This window comes from Fukomys damarensis, unplaced genomic scaffold (assembly GCF_012274545.1).
Source record: "Fukomys damarensis isolate Sample0158 unplaced genomic scaffold, DMR_v1.0_HiC HiC_scaffold_16, whole genome shotgun sequence".
NCBI lineage: Eukaryota > Metazoa > Chordata > Mammalia > Rodentia > Bathyergidae > Fukomys > Fukomys damarensis.
This window is the reverse complement of record NW_022900928.1, coordinates 11,653,722-11,667,547: the sequence shown is the minus strand read 5'-3', so window position 1 is coordinate 11,667,547 and position 13,826 is coordinate 11,653,722. Positions and strand designations below refer to the sequence as shown.

General features: G+C 49.6%; 1 protein-coding gene across 6 annotated transcripts in view; it reads right to left on the bottom strand.

Moving 5' to 3' along the window:
* The window catches only part of Ptpn5 (protein tyrosine phosphatase non-receptor type 5), a 56,852-nt gene that overhangs the window by 40,934 nt on the left and 2,092 nt on the right, over positions 1–13,826 (bottom strand). The window contains exon 1 of one of the 6 annotated variants that reach the window (XM_010615117.1): positions 11,312–11,343. The exons of the other annotated variants lie outside the window; for them this stretch is intronic. The gene's annotated coding sequence lies outside the window, so the exon portion shown is untranslated. Of the gene's footprint in view, positions 1–11,311; positions 11,344–13,826 lie in introns of those variants that run through there. 6 annotated transcript variants of the gene reach the window in all.

Sequence of the window (13,826 nt, the reverse complement as noted above, 5' to 3'; positions counted from 1 at the left end):
TCCCCGACAGCAGCTGTCCCTCGTCATGAGAGGACAAGGTCGTACGGATGGGGCTCCCTCGACAGCCGAGGCTCAGGGGTGAAGTGACCCTGCTAGACTCTCAGCAGGTGAGCAGGAGATTCCCATGCCTGTCCCCCTGCCCAGGTCCCTAACGGAGCTCTGTGCTGCGTCCTCCCTAGGCACAGGAGCTGGTGTGCTGTCTTGGATGACTGCTGGTTTCTCCCCTGAAGCAGAAACCCAGGGAGCCCGCCTTAGGACGCGGGGCTGGCTTGCACCTGGCTCCATCAATCCAGGGACAAGTGCGCTCCCTGGCCAAGGACCTGACAACTCTGGGCTCTGGTCACAGGCTACCGTGTGACCCTGGGCCAGTCATTTCCTCTGATGCGAATCCTAGCAGCAGAATGACTGACCTTTACAGGCCTTCCCTCACAGGCCAGCCTTCAATTCTGGGGCTGTCAGGGCTTGAGGAGGAAGATGGTGGTGCGGCAGTAAGCCCAGTAGAGGGCGCTCACAGCATCGGGGAAAACAGGCCTTGCTCGGCCGAGCTGGTTTAAGGTTCCTGACCTCAGTGTGGGCAGTGGATTGAGCCCAACCCAGCCCAACTACTGACGGAGGCCATGTGCAGCCGTGATGATCTGATGCTCCAGGTGCACTGATCTCATCATACACTGGGGGGCAAGCAGGACCCCAAAGGACAAGTGAAGGATATTAAGGTGCAAGTTCATCTGCTCTACGCCTGTTCTTCAAGACTCTGAAAACATTCCATTCTGTCCTCTCTCTGTACCTCCCACCCCAACCAGGTACACAGTTTAATTTACACGGAGAAAACAGGCGATCACAAACTTGAAGGCGCGATCACACCTCTCGTGGCGGTGTTCCGCTGCTTCCTTTCGGTCATTCACTCGCGTCTATAACGCCTTGGAACATACTTTCCTCTCCCTTGGAAAAACTTTCCTTCCCCCATCAATATGGGAAACTCCCACTTGCTCTGGAAGACCCCGTGTAAACGTCTCCTCCTCCGCAGAACCCTACCCCACAGAGCTGGGCACTCCCTCACCCCTCTGAGGGGAATCGTTTATGGACGCCCGGGACCTGCCCCGCGCTCCGAGCCCCCGCGCACAGCCCGTGGTCTGCGATGGCTGCGGCTTCCCGTGTGTGCTCGCGTGTGTGCGTGTGCGCGCGCGTCGTGGGCTGTGCCAAGCATGGCACATGCATTACATCACTCGTCTCTCACTGCAAGCGGGTGTGGGAAACAGTCATCGTCCTCCTTCCACACTTCTGCAGATGGGGACCGGGGAAGACTGAGTCATTTGTTCAAGGTCACACACGTGGTAAATGGAAGACTCAGACTTCACATTCAGTGTGCTTCAACCCTGAGCCCAGGTTCTGTCTCAACCCCTGGGTTTAGAGCCTCTGACTCGTACCTTCCTGCTTCCCATGCCCGCTCTCTATTGCCTGGCATCAGGCAGATGTTCAGAAACTATTTCTCAAAAAAAAAAAAAAAAAAAAAAAAAAAAAAAAAAAAAAAAAAAAAAAAAAAAAAAAAAAAAAAAAAAAAAAAAAAAAAAAAAAAAAAAAAAAAAAAAAAAAAAAAAAAAAAAAAAAAAAAAAAAAAAAAAAAAAAAAAAAAAAAAAAAAAAGTAAAGTAAAGTGAGCTGGATTTTGAGCACTTACAAATGGCTCATTAAAAACTCCCCAACAGAGGTGAAGGGGGTGAAGGGAGGGCAGGGGTATGGGGAAAAAATAACCAAGATCTGTCACGTAAAGGTACAAGATCCCAGTGATAAATGTAACTGTATTGTTTGCTTTAAATGTAATGATAAACTTAATGGGGGAAAAAACTCCATAAAAACACCACAACAGGGGCCAGGGACTTAGCTCAGTGGTTCTGCTGCCTGCCTTGCAAGCACAAGGTCCCAAGTTTGATCCCTGGTACCCAAAAACAAACAAACAAAAAACACCACAAGTGGGGTATGGTGATCCCAGCTCTCTGGGAAGCTGAGGCAGGAGCATCACAAGTTTGAGCTCAAATGAGAACCAAGACCTGTCATGTAAAGGTACAAGATCCCCATGATGAATGTAACTGTACTGTATCCCTAAAATGTACTAATAAACTCAATCAAAGAAAAAAAAAAGAATAATAAACAAGGCCACATAAAAAGAAAACAAAAACACAAGTTTGAGCTCAGCCCGGGCAACTTAATGACTTAGTAAGACTCAATTATAAATAAAAGGCAAAATAAAAGATAGCTAATAGGAGGTAGGGAGATAGATCTTTCACAGATGGGAAGGGGGTCAAGACACAGAGGAAGAGGATGAAAAAAAGGAACTGAGATATGTTATCTACATGTAAACTCTACGCAAGGAAACATGATTTTTTCTAAATTTTTTTAAGTACTGGGGATCGAACACTCAGGACAGCACCACTTAGCTAAATCCCTGGCCCAATATTATATACTGTAAATATGTACTAATAAAAATTTTAAAAAAGACTGTGAATGCAGCTCAGCATGAAGGCCATAGGCAGTACTAAAAAAACCAAAACCAAAACCAAAACCAAAACCAAAACCAAACACCACAACAGAAGTAAATATGAGGGCTTTGCCATTCGACCACCTAAGTGTGAATCAAAGCTCTTCTATTAGCATCCAGAGAGGATACCTGGCTTTCCTGTGCCTCAGTTTCTTCATCTGGAGGATGGGGATAACACTGCATAAGCAGTATGAAGAGCAAATGAATTGCGATTCTCATGGAAAGTGTTTTTGCTTTTGGCTTTTGAAATAGGGCCTTGTGTAGTTGAGGCTGGCATAGAACTCATTATGTAGCCCAAGGTGGTCTCAATCTCATGGCAACCCTCTTGCTCCAGCCTCTTGAGTGCTGGAGTTCTAGGTCCTCATTCCTGGTTCACAGTTTTTACATGAGATGCATGTAACACGCTTTGACCAGGGCCCCAGAAAGCTAAATACACCAGTTATTGTCAGCTTGTGTCAGGCTTTTCCCATTCCCCAGTGACTATGACTCTTTCTTTCCCACAGATAAAGTTTGTGGAGGCTCTGGGATGGGTCTTTTATTGTGCTTTAGAATGTGGACACCATGGCTGATTTCAAGCTCTGAACATGAGGGTTATGCTGCCAGTCTTGGAGGAGGCCAAGAGTTTTGCTGTGCCTGTAAAGTAGCAAGACTAATACCTAACTCCTCATATTGCTGTCAATAGCAAGGCTGAAACTCTTACAAGAGCACACAACACACAGTATGCTAGGTAAGTGTTAGCCAATAACACACAGCACACTAGATAAGTGTCAGCCAATAGCACACAGTGCACTAGGTAAGTGTTAGCCAATTGCACACAGTGTGGTAGGTGTTAGCCAATAGCACACAGTGCACTAGGTAAACATTAGCCAGTAGCACAGTGTTAGGTAAATGTTAGCTGAGAGCTTTAACTTAGTCCCTGTGTTGCTCATGTGGCTCTGACACTGGGTGAAGCCCAGCAGCCTGGCTTTTTGCCCTGGCAGGCAGAGTCCCTGCCTTCTAGGACTGAGGCCTCACTTGCTCTTGCAGTTCTCCCCACTCCTCCTGGAAGTGAATTTAGCCCTTACCAGTGTTGGCCGAAATCTGAGCAAACACTATTTTGTGCTTCCGGCCCCTACCTGCCTCTGGTTTGACCCCAACTTCTCTGATGCTCCCTTCACCTGCACAGCCAGTGATGTCTGTGCCTCACACTGGATTGTCCAGGATCATCCCTCCTGGCCCCTGCTCTGTGCCTCACTGCTTAGAGAGCTTCTCATTTGAACTCATTTAGACAGGGAGCAGCTGGCATCCAGAGCTCCCACCTGCAAGGAGCCCTAGCTCCTGCCATCCTGCAGTGGGCTCTAGTTTCCACCCACCCGGCTGGAAGGGTGATGGCTACTCAGGGTTTGGTGAGGGAGTCAGACAGACTGAATCTGAAGCACGGCTTGGGAGAGGCCAGGCAGAGGCTGGGTTTGGAAAATCAGCTGGATCTGAGGGTCTTTTGCCAGGAGAGAGAATTGCATGAAGCAGGAAAAAGAAATCCAGGTGGGATCACAAATCAAGGTTGAGAAGGGTCTGACCTCCTGAATTCACATTTGGTAAGTAGAAGCTGAATACCTATTATGTGCCACATGATTTCCAATACCCTATTTCCTTTCATCCTTGTGACGGCCCATGAAGACAACATCATTATCTCAGTATGTGGGAGTTAAAAAGCACCGAGAAGGACCAGGGTCCGACATGAGTGCAGGTTAGTGTCACTCTGGTCCTTCTCAGATGCCTAATGGAGAAGACAGGACAGGGTCCACTCCTGGGCCCAGGATGGTGGATCCTCTCACTGCCTTGTGTTGGGGTCAGCTGGAAACTTGGTACGCAGGTTGGCTGTCAACAGGAATTCTCCTTTACGGGTTCTATCCAACACCACAGGCTGACCATCCTGAGGCTGCACATCTTAAGGGAACCGCAGTGCTCTGGAAAAAGGATGCATTCAGGGGCAGAGAGAGCTGGCTGAAATGATGCATCTGCCCCCTGCTCCTCATGGGGGCTTGGACCAGAGTCTTAACCTTTCTGAGCCTCAGTTCCCTTCCCTCTAATATGGAAGCAACGAGAGCTGCAGGGTCGTGGTGAGGAGGGGGCCACAAGTGATGTGTACAGCAAGGTGTTAGGCAATCCTGAGGCAGACATGCTCCGCTCTTCTTGCTGACTCAGTTCAAAGCTTCATTTCCAGTCTCCCTCCAAGTCACCCTGGCATGGGAGACACTCCTGCTCTTTGTACCAGGCAGTGCCATCAGCTACAAAGGTCTGTTTCCTATTTCCTCAGGCTCTGCCAGGTGTTTCTGGAGCTAATGAGAACAGAGAACAGTGCAGGAGGAGTAGCTGGAGGGTAAGAAAGGCCTCCCCAACATTACTGACTCCTCTCCCCTTGGAGAGCTCTGCTCTGTTCGCGGGTCCCCTGGAGTCAGACCACAGCCCTGATTTCCCACATCCTCCTCCACCATAAAATCGCCCACCCTTGTCACGCTCAGTCCCACTTCTTGTGCTTTCTCTTCTGTTCTCTCTACTCCTCCCTTTTGAGCTGTGGCCTCCTGGCCTTCCAAAGCCACCTCCTGGCCTTCCAAAGCCACCTGCCCTCCCAGGGGCGGCTCAGCTCATGCCTCCCCCGGAAGTCGCCTCCACGAGTCTACTGCATGCCAACCTCGCCCATGGGTGGGTTGCTTGGGTGGTGGGGGACCTGGTGACAGTCTGCACCCATTGGCCAGCTCCCTGGCCCGTCCGTCCATAGCTGGCTTCCTCAAGGTGCCCATGCTGAGAAAGGTAAGGCAGGGGCTCCCTCCTATTTCCCGACAGGGTCCCCTATGTCCCCAGAGGACAATGGGAGGCAGGACATGTGCTTTCAGCTCTTTCCTGTACACCCAGATTTGGAAGGGAGATGGGAACATGTGACTAAGTAGGAGGAAAAAAGTTAGAAAATAGTGGCAAGGAGTGAGAGCGGAGGGAAGGCAGCTGTGAGAGACTCAGTACAAGGGTCACACAATGACAGCTCATGCTTGAAGACTCTCTAGGGATTGTCCCCCAGTTAGGTAACTCCTAGGCTCAACATCAAGACTTTTCTGTGAAAACTCTTGGAACTCACCTCCTCCAGGCTGCTTTCCCTGACTGACTCTGATCTCCTACTCCGCTACTTTGCACTCACTGATGCCAGATCCTCGGGAGTAAAGGCTGCAGCTCTCTGCCTCACTAGCAGGAAATTTCAGGCTACTTTTATCATCTGTAGTCAAGAGATTAGATTTGTTTGCCCACGTGTCTTTGATACCAGGGATACAACTCAGGACCTTGTGCTTGTGAGGCAGGCCTGGTGCCACTGAGCTAAATCCCCAGCCCAGACCACCTTTCTTTTACCAGCCTCAGAGAGTGGTTTGGGATACATTTTGCATAGTTGTTCTAAACTCAGGCTGTCTTTGAGATAATCCTGAGGCGAATCCTGCTATCATCTTATGTCCATTTCTTTTCTGTCAGGCTCTGTGCTGGAACACGGAACTAAGACCAGTCCTTGCCGGCTACCAGCTTCTGGTCCAGTAGGTAGATTCAGAGACACGTTAAATGTAAACTGAGGCTGTCTTAGGGGAGTGCCTAGGAGGGGGGATGGAGGGTCTGGGGGGCTGCACAGAAGGGAGCTGAGGGACAAGCAGGGGCACCCAGACAGTGGGGGGCGCTCCCCAGGCAGGAGAGGTGCAAGGGCAAGGTGTGCACCTCAGTGCAGCTGGAGAAGCCACTCTCCTCACACGGCAGAGGGCTCTGAACATTAGGCTAAGACACTGATTTTAACTCAGAAGACATTTTTCCTCCTCAGGGAGGAGGAAGGCATTGCCAATTTAGAAATCTGTGTATGATTTTGCTGTGTGTGTGTGTGTGTGTGTGTGTGTGTGTGTGTGTGTGTGTGTGTACCATCACCTCCACGGATCTCAAAAACTACCTCATGACACCGAAGAACACAAACTGCATGAATGACTATTTATAGGAAAGCCAAGAACAGACAGAACTCACCTAGGAGCAAAGAAACGGGAATGGCTGTTACCTCTGAACTTGAAGGGGTGGTGGGACAGCTCTGTGTCTTGATCTGGGTGATAGCTGTACAAGTTCTGTGACTGTCCACGCTCACTGAAGGGACCGCTTCAGATCTGCACACCCGACTACGTATAACACAGACCTTACGATTACAAGTGTGCATCTCTGGTTATCACAACGACTGAAGAGTCCACCGGCAAACGCGTACAGGGTGGACAAAGGATGCCTTCAGAATGGAAGCCCTCCTACCTGAAGGCTAGTAGAGTTCTGCTTAAAATCACTGCTGCAGGTCATGGCGAGCCTTAGAGCAAAGAGCAGATAGCGAAGGGCTACATCCGGGTTCAGGGAACGGGGAGCTCTGGCCAGTCATTGACATGGTGTGGAAGGCACTGAAACTTCCAGGCCTGTATCTGACCAACTGCAGCCACTGGCCTGAATCCATGCAGGGCTGGGGGAGTCTTACAAGGTCGCTCTCAGATACCCCGGCACCACAAGTGTTGTAAGGAGGCCATCACAGAAGCAGAAGCAGAAGCAGCAGCAGACATTAGCAAGAAAAGGAAACGCTCTATCCTGACCGCCCTCAGAAGCACCCCGGATAAAGGTGATCATTTTTCTTTGAGTCTTGGTGAGGTCAGGTTTCCTGGGACTTTGGAGTCACCGGAAACAGGGCTGGCTGCAGCGGCCTGCTACTGTGGAAAATTGTTTTCTGAAATTGGCTACAGAACTCACATGACCTTCCTTCTGGAAGCCTTCTCTGACTTCCGCCCTGGGTAGGTGCCTCTTTTATGCTCCTCTTTCCCAATGCTCTCATTTTTGGCTCTGCCCATGAACTTGCTGTGTGTTCCTGGCATGTTCCTTAAGCTGAGCCCATTTCCGTACTTGCCAACTGAGATAATAAAAATACACTCACCTGTTAAGGACACTGAGAGAATGTAGTAAGTACTCAGCAGAAGTGAGTGCCTAGTGTTATCAGAACACACATCAGTGTGGACCACTGTTGCCAGGTTGCTTTTCTGGCACCCCTTCTGACGCTCTGAAGCTCCTCGAGGGCAGGGCCCTCCAGTCCTGCAGCTGATGTTCCTGTGTCCACCACAATGCCAGGTGAAGTAAATACCTGCATGCATGAATGAATTCCACCCACTAAGATCTCTCCTGAGAGCTTTCGTTTTTCACCCACAGTGCCTCTAGATCACAGTAATTTTTCAGAAATAGAGGTTGGACTCATTTGTATTCTGTTCTGCCTCTCCTTCTAATGCCTCCCAGGCTATGCAGAGCGTTTCACACAAAATTTATTTATTTATTTTTAAAGAAATGGCTTCCTCTTGGACCCTTCCCTCCCAAGTCTTTACCTGGAGGTCTTTTTAATGTGGGGCCAACGAAAATCTTATTTAAAGACGCACCCCACAGTCCCTCAGAATGTTAAACGGAATTACCACGGGGTCCAGCAGTTCCGCTGCAAGGTATATAAATCAAAAAGAAGTAAGAGCAGGGGCGTAAACAGACACCTGTGACACGCCCAGTGAGCCTGGTGCCCTTGTCATGACGCTGTTCCATTCCACTTTCTCTAGGCTCCAGCTATGGTCCTCCTTGTTCTCCGCCTGCCCCGGGGCCTCGACCCACTGTTTACACCCACGAAATCAATCTCCTTGTACCCTTTTCCCCTACTGCTGTTCCTGCCACATCCTTTGTGCTGGGGATTGAACTCGGGATCCTGCACTTTCGAGGCAGGCGGCAGCACTACTGCGCTAAATCCCCAGCTCCCATGCTACATCTTTCTGAGGATGCTTAAAATAGATGCCTTGAAAAAGAGATGGAAAAGCTATGTTCTTGGAGATGCTCAGTGCTGACCATGTCCAACAATACAGAAATGGTTGACCTGAGACAGAACCATCGAGAATAAGATGATGACCATATACTAATGTAGAAGTTATGATAAAAAGTTCAGTGAAAGATGTAGGATATAATACTACACGTGGGCCGATTTCAATTATTATAAAACAGGTCTTTGGAAAAAAAATGGGACACGGAAGATTACTTTTACGCTTGTTCTCTAGCACGGAATATGGCTGTGTTATTTTCACAACTGTAATTTGTTTTTTAACTGCTGGGTGGTACTCTTGGCAGATGATGAAATATACACAGTCAGTCTCATAAATCTGAAGTCCACTCTAGATGCCCACATGCTACCGGCTGCCACCACTGAATTCCTTCCGAGTGGCTTCCAGAGAGGTGGATGGGGGCTGGAGGGCATTTTAGGTTGACTCTTCAGAGAGACATGTTGAGGCTTGGTATTTCCAACTGCAATCAACTACCTCACCACAAAGAGGGAGGACAAGGGAAGGTCTTTATTTTACCGTCACGGTGCCCTAGAGATTTGGCTATGAATGGCGGACCCTGCACACTGGCCTGAAGGATACCCACCGCAGTGCTTGCTCTGTCTGCAAACTGTGGGACCTCCGAATCGAGCGCAAGGAGATTCCCTCTCAGCCCAGCATGCCGTACCCTAGCGGTGGAAAACCGAACCGTGGTTGCTTCAGGCAGGTATAGGAAGTGAGTGACTGTTGTGCCAGGTGATGAAAGCTCAGAGAGAAAGTTTCCTTCAATTCAAGAGTCTGGGAATGTCTGAGCTCTGCAGACACCAGGGGCCCAAATCTCTAAGTCCCATAAGATGGAGGGAATGCTCAAGAATGGCAGAGATCTTATTTTCCATAATGTTCTAGTTTAGGGTAAGGGAGAACTTTTTGGTAATAGCACTGTTTGAAAATGAAGTCTTTGCTTTTTTGCCTTCTCCTTAGGATGACCGCAGTTTCCAGTTTTGGGAGGTGACAGACCTTCAGAGACCCTAGGACTCTAAGACTGAGACTGCATGTCAGCCTGGCCCTCGTGAAGTCTCACCTAATACCGGGCTGCTTCTGCTGAATGGAACACCCAGTCTCCACCAAGTCGTCTGAGTGCCTCGCTGGGGCACTACCTGTTAGGGACCTGCACTGCCATCACAGGCTGTATTCTCCCGGTTCTTCTAGCCTCTTAAAATGACCTCATGCTCTTATCTTTAGTTTCCCTCCCCCAAAGGCCACAGTGTCTGGAGGAGTTAAACCTGTTTCTGCAGGACTGAACCCATAAAAGATAACCCAGCCCGTGATAGGTTAAAAGTAGCCCACTCATAAAGAAGCAATAGCCCAGCCCCAAAACAATAAAAGGACCTTCCTTTCTTTGTTCTCACTCCTTCTCTCTCCTGTCTGTCTGTCTGTCTGTCCCTCTCTCCTCTCTCTCCTCTCTCCCCTCTCTCCCTAACCTGCCTTCCCTAATAAAATCTCCCGTCAGACCTCTCGGTGTGTGGCCTAGTTGTTGAGCGTCACTGTGCCTCTACCCTACCTTGTTTAAAGACAGTAACAACGACCCACAGATGGCACAGGCCAGAAGAGGGTAGGCATTCAGGGGCCCTAGAGACAGAACCTCTACCTCTTAGATAGGGAAACTGAGTTTGGGAGAAGGGAAGACCCTAATCCCAGGACACTTACTCATAAGTTTAAGACAGAATCTGGTCACTTCTACCCAGATGGCCATGCCAATTCGGTGACAAGAGCACTGGTTCATACGTATTTCCTGGTGAACTGCTTACATTTCTGATACAGGATGCCATCTAATTTGAAACATCTACATATCCCCTGCCCAAGTGGCACCATTTTGATTGTTCTATGGTCATTTCAGGTATGTTTTATTATTTAGTCTTAGTTAACAGCAGCATTTGTAACATCAAGCCATAGTGAATAAAATATGCAGATCTGACTCAAATTCTTTACTCAAACGACAACACAGACATTCACATCCTTTAAATGTTATCACTGTGATTGTACTTCAGCCTACTATGCCCTCACTGTGCCGGAATATCTGTATTTATTGGTTCATATGAGTCTAAGAAATGAAACCTTGTACACAGACGGTCACTTCCGACGTTCATCCAACCATTCAACAACTACTCAGTGAGCCACTGCCTGCAGTCAGGGCTGCTTTGCTTGGCACTAAGCACACAGGAGAACGGGGCTCAGGCTCTCTGGACTCTTTAACACCACTCAGCTTCTCATTCTCAGCCTCTCCTGCCACACTTTCCCGCTGTCTCTCTACAGACCAGCGTGAGGCTCCTAGAAAACCTCCAGGGTTATTCTTACCCCAGGGCCTTTGCATTTGTGGTTTCTTCTTCTTAGACAACTGTTCCCTCAGGCCTCCTCCCTTCTTCAAGGGCTCCGTTCTGATGTCACTTCCTGAAAACCAATTCTGTCTAAAGGCAGATCTGTCTCCACCCCTGCTCTCGGTCAACCCTCGTTCTGCTTTATTCTTCTCCAGAGCCCTACTCATCACCTGAAATATTTTACCTTTGCTTAGGATTTGTTTTCTGTCTCTCCTGGTAGAGCTTAGGCAGGAAGTTAATCTTTTCCAGCAATGCATCCCCAGAGCCTGCAACAACCTGGCCCAGAATGGATATTTGTATGTAAATGGAGAAAGAATGAATGAACTGCTGCCTGACAGTAGGGAGTGCTTGGTGCCTGCCCCCTCCCTCCCGCTGGGCTTTTTCCGTGAATGGCAACCTCGGCCATTCAACCTCACAGCCTTGTCACCGTCTATCTCTCCCTCAGTGCCCACATCCAGTCAGTTTCTGGTTTTGGTGACACTGAGGCTTTTTCATCAACTCCTTTTTTCTACCCAATCACCCCCAGTGCAGGGCCCCATTACCTCTCACCTAGAGCACCACCGTGGCTTCCTCCTTGAGCTCTCTGCCAGCAGCTCTCTTCCTCCACCCACGCTCCCAGAGGGCAGCCAGACTGTTTCCTAATAGCACGTGTGGCTGTGTCTTCCCCCTACTCAAAAACTAAAAGCCACCTCCTTAGTTTTGTACTCAATGCCCCCAACAATTGTCTCTCTCGCCCAGCCTTCCTTTCCACGGTTCCTCTTCTATCCCTTTGGTTCCAGTTGCAGCAAACTCCTTTCCAGCTATGTGGTTTTTTTTTTTTGGGGGGGGGAGTTTTTTGAGACAGGGTCTCACTACGTAGTTGAGACTGACCTGGAACTCACTATGTAGCCCAGGCTGGTCTCAAACTCACAGTGATCCTCCTGCCTCAGCCTCCTGAGTGCTGGGATTACAGGTGTGCACCACCACACCCAGCTTTACTAACTAGTTCCTTTCCAGCTGAGCACACATCCTGGAAGTGCTCACTCCTGACTGCCCTTTGCTCATGCCACTTCTGCTTCTTGAGTGTTGACACTATGTCCAGCTTTTTAAGATACTTCATATTAAGGTACCAAATATCAGAAGTTTCATGGGTGCCTTACACTGTCTGAGCACTAAATATATCAGTGGGAGAGGAACTGTTGAGAGAGAGAGAGAGAGAGAGAGAGAGGGAGAGAGAGAGAGAGAGAGGGAGAGAGAGGAGACTTTGAGGCCCTAAAATCCCACATTCTTGCATGGTCTGAACAAGGGAAGAAGTGAAGGGAAGATCCGTAAAGCTGGGCCCTAATGGTATCGACAGACACTAATTCCTAGCTTTTTCTAGACCCCAGGCACTGTGCTCAGTACCCTATATAAGTTATCTCTTTAAATCTGGAATTATTCTCACACAGAGTAAAAGGAGAAAAAACCCAGGCCCATCAGTTATATAAATATGTGTTTTCCCCCAATAAATAGTTCAGTCCTGAAAATCTCCAACTGCGTAATCTGATTGTTCTGATGGAGACTGAGATTGCAGAGAAGTTATGAGCATTTACCGAAATCGTATAGCCAGTGAGGAGGAGCCTGGGTCTGCTGGAAGACCCAGAAGGGCAAATCCAAGGGCCACCATCCATTATGAAGCGTGTGTGTAAACGGCACCTCCCAGAGGACAATGCCATCTTCGGCTGCGGGGGTCAGCAGCGGTCCCTGGAGTGATGCCATTGGTCACTCTGGCTATGCTCCATGATGAGCTGCTCACCCCACCCAAGAAGGAAGCTCCTGAGACAGAGCCTCAGGCTCCTAGAGACGGAGCACTCACGGTCTTCCTTGCCAACTGTCCCTTCTAAGGTCTCCTGGAAGGTGACCCGACTGCATCCATCCACCCTCCAGCTGGGGTTGCAGTCCCTCAACCCACCTCTTGGGGAGCCCTCTCTGCACCAGGCATCAGGCTCAGCTCTGGGGACACTTGGCTGCCCTTGAGGGAGCCTTGTGGGGAGACACCACCAAGGCTTGGTGTGGCTGGGACTCAGGCTTCCCCCACAGCTGTGTCTGCAATAGCAAGAGGCCACAGCTGACGCCCAGAGGTGGAAGAGGCGGCGGCCTCACTTGGGAACCTTCACAAAGAAATGAAAGGCCTGGTTGGAGTAGAAAGAGTCTGCTTGGGCCCTGAGGCAGGAGGGGAGGAGTGAGGGGGAGGCCATGCATCAGGTCAAAGAGGGGGAAGAAGATGAGTCCTTGAAAGCCGTACCACCTGGTCCAACTGAGGACACTCAGGCTCCGTAACTCCCGGGAAGGCTTATACTAAAACCCTGCCATCTCTGGTCCAGGGATGCCTCAGTCTTCAGGCTGAACCACACACCTGGAGAGCTTGCAAAACGGAGCTCTCCTTTGAGGCTGGATGAGGCAAATGAAAGGGCAATTTTCTTTTTTATCACACAGTAAGATGACAGCAAAGAATGGCACCTGCCACTCCAAGTGGGGCAGGGCTAGAGGGAATCCATGGTACACTCAGGTGGATTTTAGGGTTCTGGGGGCTTCTTTGGTGACAAGATCTACCTGTGAGGGAGGACAATGAATATTCAAGCCAGGGACCCCGGATACCCATGTAGATTTTCCTACTCTCAGATGACCTTGGGTCAAGCCACCTCACTGGGCCTCAGTTTCCCCGTCTATAAAATGAAGGGGTTAAGTGAGTCCCCTCGGTTCCTCGGTCCGGTTTAGGATAGTGACTCTTGATAAAGGAAGCCCCCCAAGGCTCGGACTGGGAATCCCTGGGTCTTGCAGGAGCCTGGGCCTCATCCAGGAAAATGCAATGTGCTGGGGGAGGGGTACGCGCTGGGCTTTTATTTTGGGAGTGGGTGGGACTCGGGTAGCTAAAGCTAAAGGGTCAGGGAAGGCAAAGCGTTGGGGAGGCTGGGTTTAGAAGCCAGCAGACTAGCGGTAACCCCGGCCTCCCTCTAGGGGTTCGGACTCTGGAGAGAAGATGCAGCCAGGAGCCGCTCACCAGTCTCGTTCGCAGAGGCTTGGACCTGGACCACCGTCCTCATAC